Raw genomic sequence first — 18,888 nt, forward strand, 5'->3', positions numbered from 1 at the left:
TTTTCCCCACACCCACCCAGCTGCAAGAAACACATGGACTCACCCTCCACGCCCTGTCCAAGTTCAGGCAGCCGAGTCCTCAGGCTGTCCTGGTGCCTCCTCAGTGTGTTCTAAGAGCACAGCTACAAAGACCCATCAAACTCATCAACGTCAGGGCATTCAGGACAAAAAGCTAAAACCTGTGGCAGATTTTTTCATTCTGGGTATTATGGTCTTATAGAAAACTCAAGGTTAATGTTTGAAAATTTGTTTGAACTAAAACAAAAATAGAAAATTTAAAAAATAATTTTTAAATAGATATTCAGTTGTACTATTTCTTTCAGCTTTAAGAACCCAAGTATGGGCCCAGTGAAAGGTAATTAACGTAAGTTTGAGATGAGTTTTAGGGAAAAACGTCCCCCTGCATTTAGGGAACATGTGCACTGACTGGGTATTTGGTTCTGCTGAGGAATTATTGTTATACTTTTCAGAATGATAATGATATAACAGTAATGTTCAGCAAAAATAATCTATCTTTTAGATATACATAATGTAATGCCTGCAGAAAAATAGAATTACATGCGCAGAGCTGTAGAGTTCACTGTAAAATAATCAAAGGATAGGAATAGGACCAGGATTTAGACAAAATCCAACAGCACAATATGTGGCTAAATTTTTCTAAATGTAAATAGATTTTTAAAATTTCAAAGTTTCTCTTAAATATGACCAGCCAAAGAGAGTATTAGAAGGAAAAATTACAGGCTTATTTCATGGATGAACTAAAACTTTTGTAATCTAATTAATTAAATACAAACTAATAGCAAACATTATTAATCAATGTGTAAAAAGCTTAATATGTCATCCATTATCTCTATTTTATGATTCTATGTTTCATCTGTTTCCAGGCATAAAACCCTCCCACCCCTTCTTCTATGTGATGATTTGACCTGAAGTTAATTTTGTAACTCTGCTCCCTGGTAAATTGATAGAGTGGTATGTCAGATACGCAGCTAGGCCACATGACTCCTAGTGAATATCACCCTTGAGCGGTAGGGTTGAACCTGGACAGGGAGAACCATGATGGCAGCTGTGTCCCTGGGCTTCCCTGAGGGCAGCGACTCTTGGAACTGGCTGATCCCTTCTGGGAACACTGGTAATTATACCTATGGACCTATAAGCCTGTGCACAGAGCTACTGGCACTTTGGGGAATGAGAGTTTTAGCCAACGTGACTCCCACATCTCTTTTCCCCATCTGAATCTCATTTTCTTGGCCCTAAACTATACTGCTCTGTGAACTGTGCAAGGTCTTCTCATAACAACTATGGCTTTTATTTCACTTGGCTTAAGAAAACAGAGTATGTTGGACTTATAAATTATATGTGTGCAACAACCAACGCCTACTTCACCATTATTTTATTTATTATTTATTTATTTATTTATTTATTTATTTATTTATTTATTTTTGCGAATGCAGTTCCTCACTACCACAAATCATGCAGTCGAGTTTCCCACGTTTGGGGACATCACAGGGGTCAGCACATCCAGAGTGCAATGGATAAGGCTTGCCTTGGGAAAACCATCTTCATGGCCCTGGTATCTCCCCTGCCAGGTAAGTATGCTTCACCATTTTCTTAATTTAGCAAAAATATTGTTCTACCATGATGTTTATTCTTGAACTTTTTAGGTAAATTTAATGTAAATTTCACAAAATATCTTATATTGTGCCTTTGACTGAATGAATTTCCAAAATAGACCTTTTATTTCATAAATGGAATAAAAAATATTTGAACTAATTTTGAAATTAACTGAGCTTATTTTCTGTTTGAAGGAACTGATGACACTAATTTATACCTGGCAGTATTTAACTATTAGCAAAAGTTTTCTCTTATGACAGAATGAAGATAACACAGAAAGTGACAATGTCAAGTCAGACCCATAGGGCTCAGAGATTTTACTCAATAGCAAAATTTATTAATTCAAGGAAAAAGATCACTGTAAGGCACAGGTGAAGCTCTGTGACCCACTCAGGTACTCACTGTACTTCTTCACTGTGTGCCAGAAATAAGAGCCTCTCCGTGAGCTCTTGCCCTCAGCCTTTAACTGCTTGCCAATGGTCACCAGTTGCTGGTGGTGAGCTCCCTGCTGATGTACTGTTTCTTTGCTAAGCATAGGAGATGATTTCAGGGTCATGAAAAATCTTTGCAGAAGGGATGAGTGCATTTAAGGAAATTGTGACCAGCTACTGACATCCACAAGTCTGGTTGCTCAAGGTGCTATCTGAGACTGAACAAACACAGACTTTTCTTCTTGGTTCTCTGAAACTCCTCCAACTTACTCTCTAGCTGTACAAAATCTCTGTGCTGCTTCTTTCTGTTAAGGCAGATTTGTGAGATCTTGCCTCCTCCCACCATCTTCTTGCTTTGGCCAAATTGAATAAACATTTTTTTTCCAAGCACCTATATGTCAGTGCGTTTGCATCAGCTGTACATTGGGTACAAAAGCTTGAACTTGGGGTTTTACAACACCTGGATAGATTCTCCTGAGGACGTTGATTTTACAAACAGCTACCCTCTTTCCTGCAGCTCTCAGGGCTTGCAGAAGCAGCCCATTCTTCCCTGGTGAAAGCTAGGACCGCCTTCAAACTGTAGGTCACAGCTGCAGAGGCCTCTACCCCACAAAGCATTAGGTGTCCTCCCGGAGAATGGCCCACTTCTTCCCAAAGCTGACAGGACCATAGCTAGAGGTAACACCCAGCATCAGCCGAGGCGGAGAATGACACACTTGAAATTGACTGTACATCAAAGGGGAAACTTACTGTTAGAGTGGACTTTAGAAGAGATGGCCACGATAGATTCATGTGGAAATGCTCCAGTTTCCTTGTGAAATGTTAGAAGAAAGGCTGACAATTGAGAAAAGTGGGAATTCTGGAATGGACATATTGCATAAGACCAGAAAACTCACCTAAGTTTTGTGTTGTCTGGGAATGCCCAGAGGACACATTATTCACCAAGGTCATTCAGAATGCTTTGGAGAGGCAGGCACCAGAATCACTAACAAATTCGGTCATAACTGTCCTCTGCATGCCACAGCTGATAGTAAAAAAGGGAGTCACAGTTTTGGCCTCAAATATACATAAAGATACACTAAAGCATTAGAGGTTAGGTGCAGCTCTTAACTGCTGGAATCCAGAAAGCAGCAATTACCACAGTGACCAGCAGGTTCTCTGCTTCCTTTTTAATTATATATATATATATATTTTTTCTGTTGAGTGTTTTGGATTCCTTGCACACTGGATATTAGTACCTTATCAGATAAATAGTTTGCAAATATTTTCTCCCATTCAAATTATCTCCTCACTCTGTTAATTATTTCCTTTGCTGTGCAGAAGGATTTCGTTGAATATAGTACCGGCTGGGTGCACCTTACAGGTGTGAGCACTTTGGGAGGCTGAGATGGGTGAATCACCTGAATCAGAGTTCGAGACCAGCCTGACAAACAAGATAAAGCCCCATTTCTACCAAAAACACAAAAATTAGCTGGGCGTGGTGGCAAGCACCTGTAATCCCAGCTACTTGGGAGGCTGAGATGGGAAAATTGCTTGAAGCTTGAACCCAGGAGGGAGAGGTTGCAGTGAGCTGAGATCGTGCCATTGCACTCCATCCTGTGTGATGGAGTGAGACTCCATCTCAAAAAAAAAAAAAAAACCAAATATATAATATATATAATATATAATATAAAATCCCATTTGTCTATTATAGATCAAGAAATTGTTTCTATACACAGAAACATGGAGAAATCTTAGCAAAAAAATAGTGCTGAATGAAAAAAGTTGGGAATAGATAAAGGTCAGTACTACTCATGTAAATTTGGAATGCACATAAAGAGCAGTACATGTTTTATTGGAAAGGCTGAAATGAAATAGTAACATCAAACACCTTAGGAGGTTTGCATGGTGAGGAAAGGGATGCAGCTGAGAGAACAGAGGAAAAGGGAAAATGCAAATTAAGGAAATGGAGAGAAGTTCTTCATAGATAAGTGATGGGTGCTGCCTCTTCAGAGTGAAATAAGTGATCATTGATCCTGTGTTTTAAGACAGAAACAAAACACAATTTGACTAAGTGGTGCGGTGAGGAGCTACTCAAACTCATAAGCCAGCTTGAAATTCATAGTAAAATTCATGATGATATACCATTCCACATCTGCCCAATTAGGGGAAAGGAAATAGTCTGACATTATCAAGTGGTGGTGAATATGTGGTAAATTGGCACTCACATACTCTGTTTTTAGTAAACGTAAATTTTATTTACTGGGTACTTTTAATTTAATTTAATAAGAATTTTCATTTTGAAAACAGTTTAGAGTAGAACAATTTTCTAGTTTCACTAGTAAAATAAATATGTGTTTTCAATAAACATAGAAATATGCATAATCTTAGTCATTTTAACATTCATTTTTATTCTCAAAGTCTTCCCAATTGGAAGATACAGTATGTGGTCAATTTCACCTTGAGTTCTTAGGAAGGCATATGTGTTATTTGTCTCAGTTTTTTTTTTTTTCTTTTTCTTGGTGGTTATCAAGGAATTGAAGGCAAACTAGGAACATGTAGGAAAAGGTTGCAAAGGAGTTTGCAATTTACCTCGTGTATTAGTCAGGCTTCTTCAGGGATTGGCTCACCTCATGAAGGCTGAAAAATTCAGAGGTCTACAGTAGCAAGCTGGAGACCCGAGAAAGCTAGTGGTATAGTTCCAGTCTGAGTCCAAAGTCCTGAGAAATAAAAAGAGCCAAAGGTGTAAGTTCCAGTCTGAGGGCAAGAGAAGACTGATGTCTCAGCTCAGCATTCAGGCAAGCAAAGTTCTCTGTTATCCTGGCTTTTGTTCTAGTCAAACCTTCAATCGATTGGATGAAGCCCACATACTTTAGCTGCTGTGCCAAATTTATCTACTGATTCAAATGTTAATTTCATCCAGAAATACCCTTTGAGAAACACCCTATGTTTGACTGTGGCACCCTGTGGACCAGTCAAGTTGCCACATAAAATTAACCATGACAATGTCAAGTATTTGAAAATGTGCATATTTTATGACACAGAAAGTCTACTACTAGATTTATAACCTAGAATAACTCTCCCATATGTGCACCAAACAATTCAACTCCTCATCAACAGAAGAACAGATAACTACATTGAGATATTAATATACAATGGAATACTGTAGGCAGTGGAAATTAATAAACAGATGACCTCAACCAGCATGGTTGAATCTCAAGTACTAAATACTGGGAGAGAAGTCACAATACAAGGCATACAGAGTGTTCCCAAATTAAAAAAATATATATCAAAACAGGTGAAATTTTCCACACAAAGAGAGAAAGGGAATAATAATATAAAGAGATTTATTAGCAAAGCCAGTTCAGGAACAAGATCACCATGGTGAGAAAGGGAGAAGGATGACAGGAGTCAGGACAGGCTTAGATCCATGCGTAGAGCAAAGGCATGAAATATTTCTCAGCCTGAGGATCAGCAACATGTTGTTCTTTTATTATTCTTTAAAATATGCATCTGTTTTATTAGCCCTTATGAGCCTGTGCTATGTTATATAAAACTTTTACAAAATGGAATTTGGAATACCTTGTTAGATTATTTGTGGGGCTTTTTAAGAATCAAAACTTGTTAAAATCTTCATGTAATACTGTTCTGCTTATCTTTAAGGAATTTTATATCTGAGTGTCACTACAAGCAGGCTATTTACTAATAAGAACAAAATTAAGGCTCAGTGTGGGCAGTGTCTGTTACTCATTTCTATGATGAAAATCCTCAGGTGACTCTGATCCTGGCCTCTAATCTGCTGGAGGAAAAGACTAGAATGGTGAGATCTTCAGTACTGCTTCCTCCAGTGCAAACACTATACACTGAAATTATATTACTCTTCCCATTCTAACTACTTCAACATATGGTCACTTTCCACCTATATGATGTTAAAACATGAAATCTCACACAAGAGAGTGGGAATGGACCCTACATAACATTCTTCTAAAAGGCTAGAACAAGCTGCGGTCCACCAGTGGCTAAATGGCAAAGGTGCTTTGTCAAAGAGAGAAAGAAGTCCTTTCACTTCGCCAATATTCTCAACTTCACATAAACTATATCTTCGCACAAGGACTTTCTTAGTTATTTTAAGGACCATTATTAGAGATTTATTAGGCATGATAGGAGTGGTATTGATTAAAATGGAAACACGTGTTTAGAAATGCAGACTTTTTTTAAAACCAGAGGTCATTTGAAAGACATGGAATAATATGTTATAATACACAAAAATATATATGTAAAATCGTTATATTCTGTATATCCTATATTTCATTATACATTCTCTAGAATCTGTTGCAATAGAAATATATTTGAATAACTCTATAGAATATATCTTATAAAAGCCATTGTAGGAAGATAAACACATCTGAGGCCACAGGATACATTTTAGAAATTCTAAGTAAGTGTAAATATAAAAGTCTATTATGGGCTTAGCACCTGAACATTTTAGATCACGAGAAGGAACAACTGCATGTTTACTGGGCAATTCTAAATTATATCCACTGATGTTTTGGCCCTTTTCCCATTGAGAGGCAGGGTCTAGGTTACTGGACCAATAGAACAAAGAATTGACATTGACATTTTCCAGTCCTGGCCCTAAAGACCTGGCAGCTTCCACTTTCACTCTAGATATGCTTCTTTGACTCCCAACCACCTTGCCAAGGGCAGCCCCGTGTGCCTGGGAAGAGACCAGATCAGGATTCAGAGCTGTGTCTCTCAAGTTCCACATGTACCTTTACTTCTTAGTCCTACTCTGTCTTTCTTCTGAGCTACAGTTCCTCTACTTGAATCAAAACTCAAAATGACTAAAATCGAACTCACTAACTTGTTTTATTCTTTCCCTTGTAGAATCTAACGTTGTGATCGACACCATCATCCAGCCCATCGTTCAAATCTGAAACTCTGGAGATGTTGTCAACTACTACTCATTCAATTTCACCATCCAATCAGTCACGGACTTTAACTTCCTCCACATGGCCCAAATCTCTCCTTTCCTCTCTCTTCCAGTTTTGTCTTTATTCTCATTGTTCTGTAATTATACATTTTTTTCTACTTATTTCTAGAGTGAAAAACTGCTGGATTCATTTCCATTGTTAACATTCTTCCATGTTTGTGTGTCTTTCAGGATAACAACCAAATCTTCTCAGAACAGGACTATCAAGCAGTATGATGTCAAAGGGATCTGAGATCAAAGCTTTGTTCTAGATAACAGACAAGATTAGATCTTGGCACTGTTAACACAAACGGAAGCTGATGAAAGAGAAATAATCTGAGGAAGGCATAAGATTGCAAAGAAGGGAAAACAATGCTAAAACGTTAAAGTATAAATAGCATTACTAATAAAGTCTGTGAGGTGGTGGCCTAGCTCCAGATAGTCTTTTGTTTAGCAGAATACTTTGATGGACCAGTTTTTTAAGGGAAATTATATCGCAGAGCCTAATCAAAAGATGAATAAAGATATTACTTTCCAGAAGCCAAGTTTTGAATAGCTGGCCTTTGAGGGTGAGTTGTAAGCAGAGTAGAGAGGCTACACGGTGAGGTGAATGACAGGTGTGATCCTGGGAGGTGACTCATGAACTCATCCTGCAGGACCTGGAGAACACAGCCCTGTGAATGTCCAGTAAAAGGTACATGTGGGCACCTGGATCTGGCAATATGATTTTCCCTACACATACTGGCTTAGACCCTAAAAAGTATGTTGCAGTATCATTCAAGCAATAGTTTTAGATCTTTCATTCTATTAACCCCCAAAAATTGTTATTAGGCAGCTTAAGTGTGTGCAGCTCTGTGCTGGAAGCTTTGAAAAATGCCCAAAACAATACATTCATGGAATTTATGGACTTGCTGACCAGGAGTTCTCTATAACTTTTGTTAAAACCAACAATCTATGTTTCTAAGTATTTTCAGCCATTCCCATATTTGATTGACAACAGATATTATTCCTAGATGGTCATGAGTTAGGTGTCACATGGAAGAAAAATGCATTTGCATGAATATGACTGTATTTCATTAATAAATAATATTCATTAATGATACTATTAAAGTGACAAATATAATTTTTACTACATAAATTGCCTGTACATACACATAAAATACATGCATTAATACTTTTCAGTATATTGTGTGAAATATGCTTCTTTTACACAAATGTTTTAATCAATTTGGTTAATTTGACAAGTCTCAAAATATTAAGAAATGGACAATTTAGTTGAAAATACCTTTAGAAATTTGTAAAAAACAGCAAGATTCTTTTGCCTAGTGTGCCAGATTTTTCCAGTGCTGAATTTTAAAAGGTTGTTAAGGTTGCTATTAGATGAAGTTTCCTCACACTATCTAAAAATAGATTATCTACATTGCCTCTTCAAGTTCTGAACATATTATTTTCCCCCAAGAACTTAGAGGACAATCAAATTCAAATAAAAATTTTAAAAGCACATCAAAAATCATCTTCACATGTTCACTGATTCTCTTTGTTCTGAATAAAGGACATTCATGTCTATTACTTTGGCAGGGATTTTGAGAATAGCCTCTGAAACACTTCTTTTCAGAAATACACACACACACCCCTAGTATACTCACCCGCCTTTTTGCAATATATCTTGTCTTTTGCTTATCCATAGAGCTTTTCATTTTAACATCTCTGAAATAGAGATAAGGCACATAGTCAAGGGTGCCTGGCAATCACTCTTGGCAGGGGCGCATTTTCCACGTATGCTTACAACCTCTGAGACCCATGACCCAGGCTGTCCTCTTCCATGCCGTACTGCTAGGTAGGAACTGAGAAAGCTATGTGAAGAATGAGCAGGGCCAGTCCAGAAGGGCAGGCTGTCCTGTGCAAGAAGCGTGGTCTACAGGGAGCACTGCTTTGCATGGACCTCACTACACTCTGGGACTCAGCCACAGGGGGCAGTATACCTGTTTCCCCCTCTAATACATACAATACAGCCTATTGGAGCATTTCCATAGTAGCCCCAAATGTCAAAAAACATCCTTTAATCTCTTTGATCTCTGAGCTTAAATTTTGGTTTTACCTTAACTCTGTGATCTTGGCAAGTTACATAACCTTTTAGTCCAAATGATTGTTTATCCATAGAATGGCAGTAGTCATCCACTGTATGGAATTTTGTAAGATTTTTGGTACAATGCAGATTAAAATTTTTGCATAATGGCTGGACTATAGTAGGGGATAATATAAGCCAACTATTGTTATCATTTTTGTTGTTAGTTACCACTATAAAATCTATTTTTAATAATATCAAAAATTATATTGAACATTGCCTTTGATGACATCTGCTTTCAACACTTCTGATATGTCTTCGAACTCACTAATCATAAAAGATTTAACATTCCAGAAGCCCATCAGCAGGATATATGAGTCTCTAAAATATACTTGAAATAATCTCCCCTCTAATGAGCCAAGTAAGAGTATTAGGAGTATTGTGATAAAGAATTGGCAAAAAGATTTATATCAAAGGGGAAGTTTGTATTTGACTGCTCAAATACAATGAACAAATGATCTATTTCTTTGATGTAATATGAAAAGTGGCCAGAGCCCTTTGAGGACAATGAAGAACAATGACCTCACCAATGTACATGCAGCCTATTCCCCAGTAATTAGACAAATCATACAGTTTTGTCGACTCTGCCTCATTTTTTCTGCTTTGACATCAGAACTTGTTCCACGTCCAAGTTTCCAGATTTTTTTTCAAACTTTCAAAACTGAACATTCAATATGTTCCTCCTGTGGTCTGTCCTAGCTGTCATAGAGTTCTTTACTTATCACATCAGCTGAAGAAGATCACACCATCGATGAAAGCAATCATACAACCAACATTGTGCCATAGAAATATTAATCTGACTTCTGCTTATTAGATATGCCAGAGGGCAGAGATAATGGAAACAAGTATATAAGTTGGGATGTTATTTCAATAGTTTAGCTAATATGTATTGGACTTGCTACCATATTTAATATGATTGTTGAGAGATGGGCACAGGCATAAGAACTGCTTTCAGGAATAATAACTGATATGAGTTGATTTGATGATGGAAAAGTATAAAATCTAGTAGTCAAGTTTGGAAAATGATACAGTTAATATAAAACACAATTTAGAATTGGTAACAAGTTTAATAGGTGTGGAATATTCTGAATTTATGATCAGGTTATCATAGAAATGAATAGGAAGTGATTAATATTGAGACTAGTACTTGAAAGAGAGAACAAATATGTAAGTTACTGGTAAAGAACTGTCCACATAGAGAGTGGTTCAGAAAAAGTAGCACAACATCAAAGAAAGAAGGCTGAAAATGTACTTTCTAAGAAGTCTGGTGAAAGGAGCTAAAAGGAATACTCAAAAAGTGAGTGACAGAAACCTGGCTGTCCCATGTCCCATGTCCCATGTCATGTATATCAAAGAAAGGGCAGAGTTCAAAAGAAATATTCTGGCAATGGAGACTGTCATATAATGAAGATACAATGCAGTAAACTGAGGAATGGAAAAAGCCACTGGATATATCTAATATGTTTACTAACAGGTTTTCTAGAGAACAGGTTTGGTAGCCAGGATTGAGCAAAAGCCTGGTTGAAAGGAGAAAAGGTGTAAAACTGGAGAAGGAGGTGGAAAATTAAAAGATAGAATTTGAAGGAGTTAAAAAAAGTGCCACCCTAAAATATGATGCTTTGGTGTGTTGATTACTTGGAACTGAGGGAACTGAGGGCACTTGGGAAACAGCAAACAGAGGTAGTGCAGGCAGAGGCTTTCTCTGGGCTCCGTTCATCTGTCCAAAGAAGGATCCTCCCAAAGGAGCTCAACTGTCATGAATACCCTCCCTCGGCATTCAACCAGGAAAGATTAAAGGATCACGGGAGAGAACATTAGAAGTTCACCCCATGCCCATACAATCATATATTCCCCCTAAAGTTGCTGAGACTTTGTATCTGCATAACAGGACAACCTTTGTGTCCCATACCTTTCCTCCCTTCACCCTTCCATAACTTGTGTCACCATCACTCCCCAAGAACCCCACAATTTTATGCCTCTCAGCTCAGGATGCTATATAAGCTTCAATCACCTGATCATCTGACCATTCTTTGAGTTTCATATATTATGGGGTTCTCATGTGTACATAATTAAAATATTTTCCCTATTAATCTCTCCCTTGTTAATTTAATTTCAGTCCTGCCAAAGAACCTAGGATGGTAGAGGGAAAGCCATTTTTTGCTCCCATGCATACCTCCATAACGGTAAAAGTTATATATATTATAGAGCAAAATACAGTAGAAAGACATCTAGATAAAGAATAAAAGGCCAGAATAAGAGCGAAAGTCATGTTTTACAAAAGGAAATATGTGATAAAGTAAGATCTACAGAGGTTGGAGAGAATGTTATTTAGTAAATACTTTGTGGGTAACTTTTCAAAATAAAACCCTCAGATAAAAAATGCAAACATTAAATCATCAAATGGACAATTTTTATCATTTAAATTAAATACAATTACTGATATAGTTACATTTAAACCCATCATCTTACTACATATTTATTTCCTATGTTTTCATTTTACTTCCATTGTCCCACATGTTCTGGGTTTTTATTTTCTATTTTCTTCCTTCTTTTGATTAATTAATTACTTTTTGTAATTCAGTTAAAGTGTGTTGGCTTATTGGCTGCAACTCTTCACCGTTTTAGTATTTGCTGTAGTGTCTACAGCATACATCTTTAAGTTGCCTAAGTTACCACAGTCTACCACAGTCTTTCATGTTATATCCCAACAATTCCTAGAGTATAAGAAACTTACAGTTATGTACTCCCCATTTGTTATCTACATTCTTTGTGCTATTTTTTCATGTATTGTGCTTTTACCCAACATACACACACATGTATACACTTATATCTGTATATATTTGTACATACATATACATTTGCATGTGCTATAAACATTACAATATATTGTTATCAATTATACTTACATTCAATTTTATCTTAAAAAATTTAAATATGGCAACTCCTGTATATTTGCTCAGGTAGTTCATATTTCCGGTGTTTTTCCTTGTTTTCTTCTGTATTCTTATTTCAATTTTACACATTTTCCTTCTCTCTAGAAGATCTTCTTTCATATTTCAGATATGCAAGTCCGTTTGTGACTAAGTCTTTCAAACACTTTGACTAAAAAAGTACGTATTTTACTTTAGTTTTGAAAGATACTTTTGCTAAGTGTAAAACTTGAGGTTTATGGATTTATTTTTTTCTTTCAGTACATTAAAAATGCTTCTCCATTTTTTTTGTCTTTTGTACTTTTTACAGTGAGAAATCAGGCATTATCTTTTATCATTACTCCATACATAGGAATAGCATATTTTATTTTTCTTGATAACATTTAATACTGTTTCTTTATCCCTGGTTTTGAGCAATTTGATTGTGATTTAAGTTGCTGTCATTTTCTTCATATTGCTTTTTCTTTGAGTTTATTTAGTGTTTGTGATCTGTGGATTTATAATTTTCATCAAATTTAGAAAATTGTCAGGAATTTTTTACAAATATTTTATGTATCATTTTTTCCCTTCATTTTGGGGGCTCTCTTGATAAAAATTGATCAAGTAATTACAGTGCTTAATTTCTCACGGCCTCAATTGCTCTCTTTTTTATTTTTATTTTTATTGTTAAATTTTGAGTTGAATTGTTTTGTTCTCCTTGTGTGTCATTTTAGATAGGTTCTGTTGCTATATTTTTAACTTGATTAATTTTCTGCAATGTCTAATCTACTGTTAATACCAGAAGTGCATTATATTTTCAAAAATCTCAGACATGATAATGGTCTTCTCTTTGTCTTCATTTGGGTCTTTTTGTATGTTTGATAGTTCTACTTACCATTTTCAACATTTGCAACACAGCTATTTTAACTGTATTAACATCCTTCCGTGTTAATTTTAAAACCTATCCCAGTTTTGAGTCATACTGATTAATTTTCATTACTTTTTTTTTTATTATTATACTTTAAGTTCTAGTGTACATGTGCACAACGTGCAGGTTTGTTACATATGTATACACGTGCCATGTTGGTGTGCTGCACCCATTAACTCGTCATTTACATTAGGTATATCTCCTAATGCTATCCCTCCCCTCACCCCCTCCCCACAATAGGCCCCGGTGTGTGATGCTCCCCTTCCTGTGTCCAAGGGATCTCGTTGTTCACTATGAATAGTAATTTTACTTCTTTGTATATCTGTTAACTTTTAGTTGAATACAAGATATGGTGAGGTTTGTATTTCTATATGCTACATATGTTTGCATTCAAATAATTTTTCCTGTGGTTTGTAGTGGGATAAAGATGCATTGCTTGAGAGCAGTCTGATTCTTTCAGGTTTTACTCTTATAACTTGTTAGATAAGTCCAGAATAGTGCTCAGCCAAGGGTTGATCGAGTTCTATTTCTGGATCAAGGCTTCCTGCAGGCTATACCGCAGGCTTCATGACTGATGAAGTTTCCACCTGACTGAAGAACTGTCACTTCTCCGGTTTGGGGGTAGTTCTTTCTCTGGCCTCACGTAGTCTTCTCACAAGCATGTGCTTATCAGAACTTGGCTAAATAATCACGAGTACCCTCTTTAGTTCTCTAGTGTTCTGTCCTTGAGCAGTTTGTTCTTCTCCGGCACTGTGCCCAGCAAACCCTAACTGCATGGTCTTCCTGGCCTCTCAGCGCTAACTCCTCAACCTCAGGAGTCCACCAAGCTATGCATGGGTTCCTCAATGGTGATTTTAATTTGATGTGTCAACTCAACTAGACCGTAGTGCTCAGTTCTTTGGTCAAATTCTAGTGTAGATGTTCTTGTGAAAATATTCTGTAGACGTGATTAGCATTTACAAACACTTGATTGAAGCAAGGGAGATCACTGTTGATAATGTGGGTGGGCATCAGCCGATCAGTTGAAAGACTGAAGATGAAAACTAAAATTTTCAAAGATGGAATTCTGCCTCAAGGCTGTAACATAAGAAATCCTTCCTGAGCTTCTAGCTTGCTAGCCAGTCTACAGATTTCAGACTTGCCAGCAGACCTCCACAACAACTGTATGAGCTACTGCCTTAAAACACAGACACACACACACACGCGTGCAGAGTTTTCATCCTATTGGCTCCGTCTCTATGTAGAACCCTAACTGATCCCCTGATACATTATACTAATATTTTGCCCTGGAAGCTGTTTTTAAAACCAGACTTACCTCATTGTTTCTCATCTGTCAGGATTTCTATCCTTGTTGCCTTATGCCCAGTGTCTTAAAACCCATTGTTTCATAGACACTGCCATAGTTTGTTTGTTTCAGGTGAGAAGGTAAATCTGGTTTCTATTACTCCTTTTCCTGGAAGTGGAAGTCTTTAGTAATGTTCTTAGGTATCTCTTCCTCTAAGATGGCTTCACTCTCTTTGGGCCAAGCAGCTACTTAACTCTGACTGACCTCTTTCCCTTTTACACCCTTTTATGCGTCCTCTGGATGCTTCTTGCTCAGTGCTATTGAATTCCCTTTCATGGATAGGATTCTACTTCGCCCTTAACTTCAGCCTGAACTAGCCAACCCAGCTAACCTCTTAATTATAGTGTCTGTTCGCCCCCTCACTGGGTTGGTCTACTCTCCTGGAAAAACATATATTTTATAAGAATGATAAGCCCACATCCCCAAATGAGTTTGTGATCTGATTACCAGGACTTACAGATTTGGATTGCCAGGTAAAACCTTCATTTGTACATACATCTGCCAGAAATAAGTAGCATTTACTTATCTCAGGGGACATGTCAAGGTGCAAAAAGAGGGACTAGAACAGTGCGGTGGTTTGAGTGTTCATCCCCTCTGAAACTCATGTTGCAACGTTGTTCTCAGCTTTGCAGCGTTGAGAGGTGGGGCCTTTGAGAGGTGATTGGGTCATGAGGGCTGCCCTCATGAATGGATTAATCTATCCATGTATTAATGGATTAATGAATGAATGGGTTGTTATGGGAGTGGAAATAGTGACTTTATAAGAAGAGGAAGACAGACCTGAGTGAGCATGCTCAGACCCCTCACCATGTGATACTCTGCATGGCCTTAGTATTCTGCAGAGGGGCCCCACCAGCAAGAAGGCCCTCATCAGATGCGATCCCTTGATCTTGGACCTCTCTGCCTTTGGTACTGTAAGAAATAAATTTTGTTTCTTGTAAGTTACCCCAGTTTCAGGTATTCCGTTATAAGCAACAGACAACAGACTATGATGAATACCATTTGTTTCTTCTGGCATTAACTCACAATGTCAGCTCAGGTTGTTCATTTTAGTCTTCTGAGTCTTGGTGTCTACCTGTCTTCTTTACCTTTATGGACTCTTATGAAAAGGCTATCTAACCATCAATCATCTATTTATCTAGCACCAAATATCTATATTTGTGTATCTTTCCATATTTAAATATCTAAAGGAAAAATTGTAGATTCCATTTGAAAAAGTCATCCACTAACATTTCAGCAGAGAGTTTAGGAAGGAACTCAAGAACACCTAAACAAAAAGAAACCTGAGGACCAGAGAGTAGCATGTTATAGCCAAATTCTGATTAAAATGTGTTCTTTGACATTTTGAGAGGTCTTTTGATTTCTAAGTAAATGTGTTTTGACTGACTTAGGTAGTCCTGTTGAACCTGTTAGGTAGTTTTGTCCCATGTCCCGTCTATTAAAGCTTCAATTCTCTTTGATATTTGAGAGTGAATGGTGTAGTAATTTGTGCCATGACTAACAAGGCTGAATTACTTGTCAGCACTGCGGTGGGCACCTGTTTCCTAGTAATTCTTCATGGGTCAGGTATTGAGGTCAGTTCTGAAGAACTTGAGGAAATGAGAGTAAGTAAGGAGAGAAATGCTGGGTCAGACCTTACATTTAAAATTGTTTTTCATGGAGAAAAACTTGATCTTTATGAAGATGGAAGCAACTGTAAGTGTTTATGGAATGTCTAGAAAATTACTATGAGGTAACCCTAAGGTCAATGGAATGTATTAGAATATATCTGCTTCTAGAGAAAAAATAAAATAAGATAAATGCTTAGCCAGAAAAAGAAAACATGAGATCAAACTTCTGCATGTAATGTTTTAAAGAGATATGATTCACTTAAATAACTTTCCAAGCCTCTGTTATTTACAAGGCAAAAAAAAAAGATCATTTGATTAAATTTAAATGGAAGTTTCTTTTGCTTTTCATGTTCATTACATACCAATTGTTGATGGTGTTCAACATATTTTATGTGCTTTCTATACCCCCCATTTGCAATACAAGGTGTCTTAGATACGATCAATAGGTTCAGTATATTGATGTCCTTTGAATGATACTGAGAGCACAGTTTTGTGTTTGTTTTCTGCCTAATCATTTTCAGAATCTGCTATAATGACACATACGGCAGGATCTATAATAAAGCAATTGTGTGTATATAGACAGAAACGAACCTAAAGTATAACTTTGTATTCATGGAAAAAAATTGATATTGGGTGGTGAATATTGCTAATTGCAATAATAAGTAAAACATTGAACGTATATGTAGTGGGCTGAGCAGTGTCCTCCTGAAATAAATACCCATGTGTAATCTTATGTGACCTCATTTAGAAACAGGGTCTCTGCAAAAGTAATCAATTAAGGTGAGGTCATACTGATTTAGAGTGGACCTTAAATCTAAAGAATGGTGTCCTCCTTATAAGAAGGAGGAGGATACACAGAGAAACACAGGGAAGAAGGCCAGATGACCACAGAGGCATGGGACAGACACTCTCCCAGAGCCTACAAAAGGAGCCAACCCTGCTGACACCGTGATTTCAGACTCCTGGCCCTCTGAACTATGAGAGTACATTTCTGTTATTCTAAGTTTGTAGCCAATTGTTACAGCAGCCCTAGGAAACTAATACAGCATATTCTGATTACACTTAAAATTCATTAAGTTAACTCTACCTCCATACATCCCCATACACTTTGTATAATCTAATTTTTAAATCAAGATAATATGATAGACTTTAAAAAAATAATCTTCCCAAGCTACCTAATTAATTTTCTCCCAATAACATTACTCAGCATAGTTTTGATTTCTAATGAAAAATATACAGCAGAGGATTATTTATAACGTGATGATTAACATCAGTGTCTTGCTAAGAGTATCTCACTCTTAAGAAAGAAGACCTGTCTTTCCGATGCAGTTTCAATGCAGTGCATGTGGTGGTGTGCCTCCCACCGCCCCCTGGAGGACAAAGCGCTCATAGCCCAAATGCCCAGAAGGTTGATCACAGGCAGTTCTCAGCTGAGACCCTCTCTGCAAATTCTCTTTGCCAAAGACAGCCACTTTGCCCCAAGGCCATGCATCCTTTTTGGGGTAGCGCACATAGGATGCCAAACAACATCAGGAATAAAGGTCGGCCCCTTTGCTTTCATTAGGCAATGCTCTAGTGCTTTTCCAGTTAGACACAGCCTACTGGGGTGGGTGGGTGTGACTGCTGAGGTCTTGTGAGAGTGTGAAAGCTTTCCACTTCCTCCTTTGCCCAATCCTCCTTGTTCTTTCATTACCCGAGATGTGTTCATCCCAAAAGAACCCCCAATACATTTCTTGCACACAAACATCAGTCTCACAGTTTTGCTTTCCCAGAAACCCTGAGTCACAGGAGAAATATCTTCAAGTCCAATTTAAGCCACCAGTTCCATCACACTTAGAAAAAGTTGATAGAATATTCTGCCACAGTTTTCTCCCCAACAAAAAGAAGTCGGTACTCCTGGTTATTTGGTTTAGATCTCCTATAGGCCTAAACTACTGAGCAATTCTATAGCTATTCCATATATTTGCTCCCAAATAGTACAAGCCCAATATAATGGCATATGTTGGTTATGAAATATGGAAGGGGTTGAGCTGCAGATGTGAATAATAGCACAGCAATACATATTTTCTGACCCACAGTCTGTTCAATATTTAGGTTTTTGCAAAATGAAAAGAGATAATAAACATGAGACAGGAAAAAGAGAGAAAGAGGGAAATGAAGAGACTGCTTTGAAAGAAAAAAACTAATTTTTATTAACTTTGAATATCAATGCTATGGTCAAACTTTAGCAGTCCGTGTTAGCACATGGTAGGTATAACTCACCTGAAACAGAGCTTTTCTTTTCTTCCTAGTCTTCTCACTCTAATCTAAAAATTATGGGAAAAAAATGGGCAAAGAAAGAAACAGAGATTTATTTCCTGCACACTCACTTTTATACTGTAACTGGAACATTCCAAACAAATACTGATTGCAAATTATATAAGGGATGCTGCATTTTGAAAGAAGTTATGACATCACCTCTTTTGTCCTATTTAGTACAAGTTTTGCAAGCTAAACTTGCCCTCTGAGTAGACTGTTGAACAGGCAAGTGAAGTAATTTGCTTGGTATAATCTTGGTGCTGAGGGAGATAACTCCCTCTGTATGATATTTGTATAACGAGTCTTATACCCACAATTAGCGTTAGGATGCCATCTTAAAGGTGACCTTGATTTATTTAGCTGGTTAATCACTAGATACTTTATGGAGTTCAATATTCTAAAGATTGATCAGAAAAGGAAACTTTTAATGTCCTTAATGGGGTCATTAGTGATATTACAGAGTGAAATTAAACTGAAGGACAATCTCAACAAACCTTTTTTTAGTTCTAATAGCATACCCCTGGGAAAGTTAATAGCTAGTATAAATTGGTGCCTATTTCCTTTATCTCATTTTCTTTATCTGGCTTAAATAGATAACAGATGATTACGTTGAATATAAATTAGAAGCATTGCCTGTTTTCTAAACTTGACTCTATATAAATGCATAAACCTTTGTA

The 18,888-nt window shown here is 37.1% G+C and overlaps 1 pseudogene; it reads right to left on the reverse strand.

Annotated features, from left to right (window-relative positions):
- Positions 1-1,443: 1,443 nt before the first annotated feature.
- On the reverse strand, positions 1,444-1,597 carry LOC112428722 (U1 spliceosomal RNA; annotated as a pseudogene).
- Positions 1,598-18,888: the final 17,291 nt, after the last annotated feature.

The sequence above is a fragment of the Macaca nemestrina genome, chromosome 4 (assembly GCF_043159975.1).
Source record: "Macaca nemestrina isolate mMacNem1 chromosome 4, mMacNem.hap1, whole genome shotgun sequence".
Lineage (NCBI taxonomy): Eukaryota > Metazoa > Chordata > Mammalia > Primates > Cercopithecidae > Macaca > Macaca nemestrina.